Source organism: Sarcophilus harrisii, chromosome 1, assembly GCF_902635505.1.
Source record: "Sarcophilus harrisii chromosome 1, mSarHar1.11, whole genome shotgun sequence".
Lineage (NCBI taxonomy): Eukaryota > Metazoa > Chordata > Mammalia > Dasyuromorphia > Dasyuridae > Sarcophilus > Sarcophilus harrisii.
Genome location: NC_045426.1, coordinates 461,142,323 through 461,154,420, shown reverse-complemented (window position 1 = coordinate 461,154,420; position 12,098 = coordinate 461,142,323). Strand labels below are relative to the sequence as shown.

General features: G+C 35.4%; 1 pseudogene; it reads right to left on the bottom strand.

Moving 5' to 3' along the window:
• Positions 1 to 5,264: 5,264 nt before the first annotated feature.
• LOC100924098 lies at positions 5,265 to 6,386 on the bottom strand (annotated as a pseudogene).
• Between the last annotated feature and the right edge of the window lie 5,712 nt (positions 6,387 to 12,098).

Here is a 12,098-nt window from a genome sequence, read left to right as displayed (position 1 = left end):
TGGAAACCTCCTTGCAGTGCTGTGTGTGAGCTAATTATAGGGAATGACCTGCAGTCAGTTAGTCAGGAGTGAGGGAGAGGATCATTAGGTGAGACAGCTGATAGTTGCTTATTCAAGAGAGGACTGCTTTTGAAGGGAGCAAAGTAAAAAAGCTTGGCAGAAACTCAACACCTCTTAGAAGAACAGATTAGTCAAAAGGAAGAAAAGGAGGAAGCATTGTGGACGTCTTAAAAAAGCAGACAAAGATGCCTGTGTTTGGGATTGCTCAGCTGCCTCCAGAAAATGTCCATTTATTTTCTTTACACCCATTTTACATTTTAAGTGGAATCTCGTGAATGTGCCTTTTCAGGGATCCCAATTTCACCGGCTTCACCACACCTCGTGTTGCCATTTTAATGAAGCATCGTTTTCTCCGGAGGGTGTGGGAACAAAACTTATTTAATGGCCCCTTAGAGCAAATACTGAGCTTTTCAAACATTCTCTCTGATTCAATCAACCACCGTACAACTTACTTCCTTTTAACAAAGTTGGTTGTTTACCAAACCCTATTAGCCAACAAACAGGATTTTCTTTTACCTCCAAAGCTATAAGTCCTTTGTATAACACCTGCAGAATACTTAGCATACCCGGAAACCTGGGATCAAACATCCCTGTCAAGCTGACTTAGGTAGGGCTCTTCTCGAATCACGATACCATATCCTGCAATTATCAAATCTCATTGATGGCTGGAAAGCCATTGGGAAATCACAAATTTATAGAATTTTGAACAGAAAAAGGACTGCAGAAATCAATCTAGTCCATTCCCCCATCATTTTTCAGGAAAAGAAAATTAAATTAGAGAGTTCAAGTGACCCATTCAAAATTATGGAGAATTAACTCAAGCAGCAAAAATGCAAGTCATAACTGAAAATCTCACACAATAAGAAGAGATGTAGATTTATAGGCTATTTAAGATGAAAGACACTTAAGAATTCATTGGGTAACTGCTTCCAATAGCATGTAGTTCATGGCGAGCAAGAACTGTATTTCATTTTGTCTTTGCATCCTATTTCTCATCTACCTCAACCAATCCTAGCTCAGTGGCTTGTACATACTCAAATACTCAAATAAAGCTTTTTTTTTCATTGATTCAGGATTTTCAGTGATTCAAATTTCAACTCATCCTTCCCTACCCACCCATGGTCTCTGAAAAATTCTTCACAAGGTGACTACTAAATATTCTACAAATCTTCCTTGATTTCTCTTGGCAAAATAGGGATACCAATGAAACTCTCTGGTTGTACACCTGCCCTTCCTCATTCTTGCTACATCACCATCTTCTCTTCCTGCCATGCAATGTGTGATAATTATATTTAGTTCTTAGGGATGCATATGGGTTTCAAATCTCAGTGACTTATAGCAATGGTGATGAAAATGTTAGTATTGAGAAGAGGGACCTTTGATTTCATGGAAAGGTTAGGGTGTCCATAAAACAGCTTTGCAGTTTCCCAAAAGTAATGCATCCCACTCTCCTGTTCAACTTGAAGCCCTGCTTATTATACATCGATATTTGTCTCTGGTATATATAACGTTGAGGAAGCTTTAAAGCTTGTCCAAATAAATGCTGAAATATGAGCAATAAGTTTTTTTGTTTTCCTGAGACAATTGAGGTTAAGTGACTTGCCCAGGGTCACATAGCTAGGAAATATTAAGTGCCTGAGGCCAGATTTGAACTCAGGTCCTCCTGACTTCAGGGGTAGTGCTCTATCCACTGCGCTACCTAACTGCCTCTGGGCAATAAGTTTTGATCTCTGTCTTTTTGTGTGGATGGACAGGTCAAATTCCTTTGAATGATTAGGTTCCTCTCAGGAGGCTCTGTAATGTGATGGAGTTTGATTCAATCATCAAAATGTTATCAAAATAAGGCCATCTGAAGGACCTTACCATTCATCAGCAGTAATTCCTCCTCAACCTGGACTCTAACCAATTTGGGGTCTTTGGAGATCAAATAATTTGACCAAGAAGGCAAAGCTAATATTGTCAGAAGTAAGATTTAAACCTAGACCTTCCCAACTTCAAGGCCAGCTCTCTATCCACTACACTGCAAAAATTTTATAATGTTCCATAAGAAACATGTTTCTTATTTATTACCTTTGGGAATAAGAGGAAACAAACTCTACCATTGTTCCAGGAAGCTACAAGAAGCAACATCGTGTTTGACAGTATTCAAAGCCAGATCTAAATCTGAATCTTGGTTTTGCTGCTTATGACCTTGCCTGTATTCACTTAACCTTTCCAAGACTCAGTAATAAAATGATTCACTGATAAAATGATCCCTAAGCCCTTTCCATCTTTAAATTTATGATCCTGTGAACTTTTTCTTTTGTTTTAATTTCTCATAAGAGATTTATTATGGATGTGGGTCAGTTTTTCCAATAGTAAATTAATTCACTGGATAACTGACCAAAGATTTCACAGAATACCAACAGCTAAATGGATATTTCTATTTAAGGTGCGTGTTTTCCCTATAAAGTTATGTGTTTCTATGTGGGTTGTCTAAATATAGCTCATTAAAGGCATTGATATATATATCTCTAGAATGTTGTTTGCACCTCTCTAAGGGAGACTATAATTTCTGTCTTGAGGGGACTAGGAAAAGGATTTCAAAGTTGGCCATTCTGTTCTCATCTCTGAAAGGGATACTGAACTAGAATTACATCAATCTACCCTGTCCCCCAAATATTGATGATTCAAGGACATAATTTTACTTCAAAACGAAAAAAAAAAACTTTTCCTAATATTACATTCAAATTCAATTACAGAAGAAAGAAAAGCAAAGAAGAAAGAAAGAAATAAAGGAAGGAAGGAAGGAAGAAGCCTAACAATATAACACTTTAAATTATCTCTATTTTAAATTGGCAAAATGGCCAATTTTAGCAAAATATCACTTACTCAAATCTAAAGGAAGTCAGCAAGGATAAGATGTCCAGTTTTCCATTTGCAAATATGTTATATAATCAACATTTGCATGATGTAAACAAACTAAAAATAACTAAATAATGCCATGTACCCATTTTTATATAGTACAATGATAAACTTCCATTTTAATAAGGTGTGGATATGTCCTAGTCAGCCTTTTAAAATAGGATTGTATCTGAATACAAACTAGTTACTAATATATAGATGAATATATTTTAACAAATTCAAATAACAAAGTCTTCAAAATTAGTATCATTGAGATTCAAATATAGTTATTCTATTATGAAGAAATACCTCACTCCCCAGTTTTATTCTAAATTTAATAACAACTAAAAAATATTATGTAGCTTTTGAAAATGTTAATATTATAAAGAACAATATTATATCATATAATTTAGGGATTAAGGAGAAATACTAGGTGGAAAGTATAAATAAGAATAAAACTAGAAGAAAGAGATTAAAGAATTGCTGTTTGTTTTGGTTTCAGGGTTTGGTTTTTGTTTTGTTTTGGAACAGAATTGGAGAGAGAATAAGGAGAACCAAATTTAGAAGAGTAAAAATTTGGGAATTTCACCCTTGTATATAGGCCAAATGGAAAAGCCTCCTTTCAAAGATGGCAAAAATACTTTTAATGGATCTTATCTGAACTGTGTGACAATAGAATCAGTAGATTAGGGCCTCAAGAAGTGAACATCAATATTACGAATTTATAAGGTGAACCGGAGAAATGGAAGTGGGCATAGGGAAGGGACACATGAAAACAATCCATGAGATTCTTCTTTGGTATCTAAGGGAATTGAAAGAGATCTATTCCATGGGGAATAGAACTCAGAAGTGTTGTTAATGTTTATTGATTGATTGATTACTATGTCTAAGCAGTGAGCTACTAACCTGAAAGTGAAACAAAGGGATAACAATATAAAATCATTACTATTGTACTGAAAACAAAACCCCCACAAAAATTAAGGTTTTTATATAATGGCAATTGGGCCTATATGTCAAAAACATAACTTGGGTATCTTCTCTTGCTACCCAATGCTAATCAAGTCAAATGACTGAAGCAGTCTTTCATCCACAGGTAATAATAATAATAATGTTCCCTCCCTTCTTGCAATGTTGTTAATTATTGTTTCTGTAAATAGTTTAGTTTTTCTATTAAATTCCTAATTTTATTTTTTATTTCCTCTCATTTTCAAATCTCAATTCTCACTGAATTTCATCTTATTTTGTGCTTTATTTTTCTGCTTTCTTTGATTATTTCTTTTATTATATTTTCTGATTCTCTTAGCATTTCTAGTTCCTGTTTAATGTCTAGAAACATGTCATTTATCAACTAGAATATGTTTCTCATGATATTTTGAGAGATTTCTTTTTCATCTCTACTGATCCTGGTGTTTTAGCTCATTCAGTTCTTCTATACTATGTTTTAATGGTATCCTCATTGGATTTTTCTTATTTTCTCTTTTTTTGTATACTTTTTAAGTATTTGTCTTCTTTTTGGCTTTTCTCCTTCCTTTGTTTCAATGTTTGTGGTGGGGAGGGAAGGGTTGGGATGGAGGGTTAGGGTTCTAAATCTATCTAGTTCTCATCTCTTCAGATATTTTATCAATTCATATACTGTAATTTAAGAAAAATATATCTCCAGCATTCCCTTCATCTACCCATTTAGGGATTCTGTCAAAAAAAAAAAGAAAAAAGAAAAAGAAAAGAAGGTAAATGGAGTAGTTACAAAATCAGGATATATAATATTGATTTCATATAATGTTCACTAGGTAATTATTTATTTTATTAGCTGGAATTTAAATTTTTCTAATTAGATATTAACATATTATTATTAGCCTTCCCCATAAATATCATATTTATTTTGTTTCTTCAGTCAATAAACATTCGTCAATTGTCTACTATGCGCTAGATAATGTGCTATATGTTAGAGATGCAAATATTAAAAAAGAAACACATTTCCTGCCCTCAAACAGTTTACAATCTAATGGGAGAAGACAATACACAAAAAGAAGCTGAAAAGCAGAGGAGAGAAAGGGGGCCGGGAAAATATCGGTCTTTGGAGCTTGATGGAAAAGTCAGAGAAGTCTCAAATTTTTGTTCAATTAGATTAGAAATGAGATGTTCTGAGCTAAGCACCTTCCTTAAAAAGAAGAATTTGGTGTTCATCACTCCCAAATCTAAGGGATAAAGAATGGTGGTAAATTGAAGTACCTAGGATGATGAGATTATACCAATAGTGGGTTTCCTTGAAATACAACGGAGTCAATCAGAGAAGTCCCAAAGTAATCCAACCAGATGAGAAATCAGTCACACTCAGACCCTGCCATCATCATGTAGATATCTTTAATATCATCAAAAGTTGTCTCAAAAGATTGTAGCTCCATAAATGTGGGAAATGAAGAACTGGTTTTCTGCTCCCAAAACAGTTGGAATAGCAATCACTGATGCTCACAAATTTCTGCTCAATCAGTGCTCTAATGCTGGTCTGATTTTTTTGCTCAAGTTCTCTGGTTTCTACAATAGTATTAATAGTGGCAATATATTTTCTTTATGCTGTCATATTATACAGAAAAAAAATCATGCAAATGTAAATATCTGATTTCAGATTAACCTAGCTCTGTGGAATGATGATCTGAAAAGAATTGGCATCATTGATGTTTTTAATTGGGTGATTTAGGACAGAGATAACTCATTACCTGGCCTATTTCTTTTACCTTTCTTTTACATCACCAGCATCAGCAATTTCTCCTTCATATTTTATACCAATCATTTGTCCATTTTTTACAATGATTTCTTCATATGTCTTATTCAAAAGATAAATATCCCCCAAAATGGCACTTTAGCCTTGCAAATCCTTGGGTTCTTGCCCTATCTTGCCAATGAATCACTACAAAATTTAATTCTGTTGATGGTTACATAACATGGTTGGTCTAAATATTCATCAGTTCTCATCAGAACAAAGACATTACCAATAAAATCTAATATATCTTGCCTCTTGTACATACCTCACATTGTAGCCTTCCCTAGGATCAACACCTTCCAAAGTTCTGGAATCTTTTTCATCAAAGTTACCAACATATGATGAGAATTTCCTTAACTAACATTTCTCAAACAACCTCTATATGCTAGATGTCAAGAAATATGCCTTAGTGGAAGGAACGTTGCAAATTCCCCCCCTTCCCTTTTAGATAAATTTTCCTTCAGTCACTTTGAAGTGCAGATATTTGGTGACTTCTAAATAAAGCAATGTCTTAACCAACTGACAATTAGCTATAAGAAATTTAGAAAATAGGTCCGAATTCCATACTTTTCCCCTCACCTTTGAGGCAGTTGGGGATCCTGGCATATTAATTATATACATATATATTTTTCCCCAGTGGTTTAATAAATGCACTTTCACCTTCATAATAGGACCTTCTTTCCATTTATTGACATTATCCATGTATTATTGATATGAGTGATCCTGGGCAATTCACTTAATTTCCCTATGATCCCTGACATGTTTTGTGAGCACATGAAGGACATAAAATGAAGTTGGAAAAAAGGAGAAACAGAGAGAAAAAGAGAGAGAGAGAGAGAGCAACTACCACCATGAATAGCCATAGACTGGAAGAGAGAAATGAGTTACAGTGGGAGTAAACAGAAGGAGCAAGAAAGGAAGGTGTAAAATAAAAGAGGGGGCAAGTTTTTTAAGTATGATAAGAGACCTGGGTATGTTTGTAGGGATCAAGGAAGGGGTCAAGAGCTTAAGAAAGATTAAAGATAAGAAGAAAAAAGGGAATAGGAGGAAAAAAGCAATTGAAGGAATTGGAAGGGAAAAAAGGTTGTATTAAGGACGCACTAATAGAAGGATTATCCTTGGCAAGAAGAAGGATCATTCTTTCATCCAATATTGAGGTAAAGGATGAGAAATTGAGTTAATATTGGAAGAGTATGAAATATAGTGAATGGTGAAGATGGAATTTATGGTGAATGCCCTCAATTTTCTCAATTGAGAGGAATCATTCAGTAGCATCCAAATAAGGTAAATCTGATCATTTGCTTTGAGAGGTATTCCATTGTGCCAGATGGTGAAGCAACTGGAGAAACTGAGACAGAAGAATGAAAAACTTTGTTTTGGGAAGAAAATAGTTTAACATAAGAATACAAATAAAATGGGAGGTGAAGTATGAAGATAAAGGAGAAGAGATTTGGAATAGTGCTAAAGGAAGTGTAATCCAGAATCAATCCAACAAGAATTTTTTTTAATCCCTTAGCATAAATTGAGGATCAAACATAGTAATATCTAATCAACTTGATGAACTTAAAGAGTGAGGCCCTTCAGTAGGACAAGGTGTGTAGATAAATGGATAAAAGATAAGGTGGAGAACCGAAAAGTGTGTAGATTAATGGAAAGAGATATAGGTGGGGAAAGGGCTGCATAAAATAAAGTTGGGGTATAGAAGGGTGTTTAGATTAATGGGAGTGAGATAAAGTGTGTAGATTAATGAGAATGGAAAAACAGAGAAGGAAAGGGTAGGAGGAGAAGATAAGGAAGGGATCAGTGGATGGGGGGAGGTTAAGTAATAGCAAGGCAAGTTAAAGAACAAAATTAAAATAAAAGAGTTATCAGGGATAGGATAAGAAATAAATACTACAAGGATCAGGAGTAGAATTTACTAGAAAAAGAAATCTAGGGGAAGTAATTATTTATCTTAGACAAAGTCAAACAAAGATTCAATCAAGAAAGAAATCTACATTATATATCTTCTATGATATTGTTTTAGATGCATGTTTACAGATGGGTAAATTCATATGCATATATATATGAGTATGTGTAGGTATGTATGTAGGTAGGCCTATGTATGTGTGTATATAAGCATGTATATTGTATAGGTAGGTGTGAATGTGTGTATACACACATATAATATTAAAATATCTGTGCTTAATTGTAGTCTGGAGGGGGGCAGGGAATGAAAGGGGAAAAAAGATTGAAGTAAAAGGTGCTTGCAAGAATAACCTATAAGGAAGTGAAGAAAAAATGGACACTGATGAATATAATTTATTCTATAAATAGTAATTTATGCTTTCATGAAATGGAAATTTATTGTTATATATTTTGAATCCTCCCCATTGTTCTGCTGGGCACATGACAAAGTTTTGTTTTGTTTTATTTTTATTTTCTGTCTTTCTTTTTTCTATTCTATTTTTTTCTTTTTTTGTGTTTAGTTTAAATAAATAAAAGAGCAAGGAACTTGTGTGTGACTTTGCACCTGGATCCTATGGAAACCTAGACTTGCGCTACATAGTTTAGTTTCTTTAGAGCTCTCTTCTGCCTCTAGGATGAAGTACAATCTCCTCAATTTGACATGGAAAGCCCAATACAATCTGGATCCAGGCAATTTAAACAAGCTTATTACACACAACTTCCCTTCATGTGCTCTAATCTCATAGAATAATAAATCTACAGGCAAAAAGGACCTCAGAGGCAATTGCTATAAACTGTTTCTTATATACAACCTTTCATCTCCCATCTCTGTACCTTTACATAGGGTACTTCCTCCACTGCCTGCCCCCAGATGGCCACAAATGAAATGCACTCGGTTTTCACTTCCATGTTTTAGAAACTTACTCATCTTCAAAGCACAGCTCATGTATTCTCTTTTTTCTTTTCTTTTTTTTTTTCCTGAGGCAATTGGGGTTAAGTGACTTGTCTAAGATCACACAGCTAGGAAGTGTTAAGTGTCTCAGGGCAGATTTGAACTCAGGTCCTCCTAACTTCAGGGCTGGCACTCTATCCTTTTAGCTTTTTTTTTTTAATGTATACTCTTGTAAATAAAGACTTTCCTGATGCCCCTAGTAGTCCATGATCTCTTCCTACTCATTCTCTTCTAAACCTCTAAATTATGAGCTCTGTCTGGTGTTATCATTCAATTGAACTGTTCTCTTTAAACTTAACAATGAAAACTAAATTATTCATGTATATCCTCAACTCAATTCTTATCCTTTTAACTTTTCTACAATATTGATGATCCCCTTCTCCTCTTGGATAGTGTCTTTCTGAATTTTTTAATGACACTGCTTCCTCCTTATTATTTTTCCTGAATGACTGTACCCTGCAAGAAGAAGAAAAAGAAAGACCTCACCTTTCATCTGGTGTAGACTCATCTCTTATCTGATCATCAAACTGCCAAAGGAAGCAGAGAGTCAAGTGGGAAACTTTCAGAGCTGTATGTATCTCCTGTAGAAAAAGAAGAGCCAACTTTCCATCTTGTGGCACCTTCTCCTTTCTGATCTCGACTGTCTGACAGGAATATAAGTAGGGCTTCTAGAGAAAACAGAAGAAGAGAAACAAGAGACCAACCACCTCTTGCTTTGTGAATCTCATGTCTGATCTCCAACCTGTTATGAAAAGGAGAGATTCCTTTAATTTAATGATTAACAAACTCCCATCTGGTCATAACCCATACATCCTAGTGATTTTGAGCACTGGTAAATCATCATTCAAACTATTCCCTATTCCCCATTACCTTATTCCTTATTCCTATCCTCATGAATCTTACTGCATATTTATTCCCATATTCCTCAACCTACCTATCCAAAAGTCCTAACCAAATACCACCTACCCTTTCCCTACCCATCTCACAACTATACCCTCTGGAATGCCTACTTTGTAAGAAATGAATTTGCTTTCATCTTAAACCTTTTCCTTTTTCACTCCTTCCATCTTCTGACAATCACTAAGATGATTCAACTTTAATGGAATAGACTTCTTGGCTACCCTTTAAAGCAATGACTGCATTTTCACTCATTCCCTTTGGCTGACATATTGAAATGGGGAAGTTAAAACACCCTGTGCTTTTCATTGACATTTACAAGTTCTCTCTATGCCACTATTACTCAATAACCTCTTTTATTTTGAGCTCCATATAACCCCCCCCCCAAAAAAAGAAATTCCAATGGTGTGTCCACAAAGCTTCACCACACTGCCCTTCTTCCCTCCCTAAGTTTAGTACTAGCTCATAATCTTTTTCTCCTCTCTAATTCCTGTCCCCATTATTAGGGTTAACATATATATTTGATACTCCCTCAAATACCTTAACCTTCCAAGTTCCCCAGCCTATTCATTTCCTATTACCTATTCTTAAAACTCAATTCAGCCACACACAAAGACATTCATACCCTTGGTTTTGCCATCACCTATAAATTCACTACCTCCAAGTTCAAAAACTCTAAAATTCCATTATCTTATTAAAACTATTGGCTCCCCCTTCCTACTTTGCCTTCCCATACCAAAGCCTACTCTTTGTCTACACCCTGACTTCTAATCCATGGATCTCTGAGTTCTCTCTACAACCATCATCCTTTACTAGTCCACTTTTGTTCCTTTTCCCAAGGTACTCTATAGGCAAATCAGTTCAACTGTAAGTCACCATCTTCTGCCTTTGTTTCTATACATCTTGTACAAATACTGCTGAAAACAGGAAGTGAAAAAAATTACACAATCATTCTGACTGATTCCACTACAAATGTCTGTTATATATAAACTCAACTGGGCCCTCACTGCAGCAAAGCAATCCTATATTTCCCTTATCTGCTCAATATACTACTCTCCACAATATTCTAAATTTTTTCATCCCTCTTCAAATGTTCAATGGGAGTCCCTTCTCCCACCCTCTCAGCTGAGAATCTTGCCTCATATATCAATGAAAAAAAATGAGGTCATTCAAAGAAATTCCCTCTTCTCACCTATTTCTCATATCAAAACACTCATATGCTTTCTATTTTCTCTTCCTTCCTCCCATCTCACATAATGAAGCAGTCCTTCTTGCCAAAACAAACCCCTCTACATATACAATGATTCCATTCCATCCTTATCTTCTCTGTCTTCAGCTCCTTCTTTCATTCCGCTCTCTCATTTAGCTATAATTTCTTCCTGTCTATTGATTGCTTCCTTTCTGACTACAAAATTCCCATATCTACCCCATCCTCAAAAAGCCTTCAGTTGATCTTTCCAGCACTATCATCCTATAATTCTATCTTTTGTGGCTAAACTCCTTAAAAAGGCTGTTTACAATAGGTGCCTCCTCTTCCCTCTCCTCTCATTCTCTTCTTAGTTCTCTATAACATGGCTTCTGATACCATCATTCAACAGAAACTGCTATTTCCAAAGTTACCAGTTGACTCTTATTTGATAAATCCAATGATCTTTTCTTATTCCTCATCTTTCTTGACCTCTCTGCATTGACCTTTCAACACTGTCACCCTCATCTTGATACTCTCTTTACTCTAGGTTTTTGAGACACCACTCTCTCCTGTTTCTCCTCAGCTATTATTGGAAGAAACTGAATGGATGCCTATCCATTAGAGAATGGCTAAAAAAGTTATATGTAATGGGCTGAAGCTCTTGAGTCGTTGCACTGAGGTCCCCAGCACTTGAAGCTAATTAGCAATTGGACACTACTCTAATTAGCAATTGGAGAAAGAATGGCCCAGCACACTCTCAGTGAAAGTTTGACGTGTTGTATAGGAGATTGCATAGAGGATTTGGGGGCTGGAGTGTGAGAGCCAGAGGCACTGCTGGTAGGATCCGTGTCCCTATTGCTCTCACTTCGAATCACCATTCCCCTTCACCTCTGCAAAGAATAAAGATCAAGGATTTTCCCTTATTCTGACTCCAGTTGATTTTAATATATTCTGGGTGCTAAATGCAGTCATCATAGTTATGTTATATGAATGTTATGGAATATTATTGTTCTGTAAGAAACAACCAACGGGATGATTTCAGAGAGGCCTGGAGAGACTTACATGAACTAATGCTAAGTGAAATGAGCAGAACCAGGAGATCATTATATATGGCAACAAGAACACTATATGATGAATAATTCTAATGAACATAGCTCTTTTCAACAATGAGATGATTCAAACCAGTTCTAATTGTTCAGTGGTGAAGAGAGCCACCTACACCCAGAGAGAGGCCTGTAGAAACTGAGTGCGGACTACAACATAGCATTTTCATGCTTTCTGATGATGTTTTCTTGCATTTTTGTTTTCCTTCTCAGGTTTTTTCTTTCTAGATCCAATTTTTCTTGTGCAGCAAGATAACTGTATAAATATGTATATATAATATTGGCTTAACATATATTTTAACATATCTA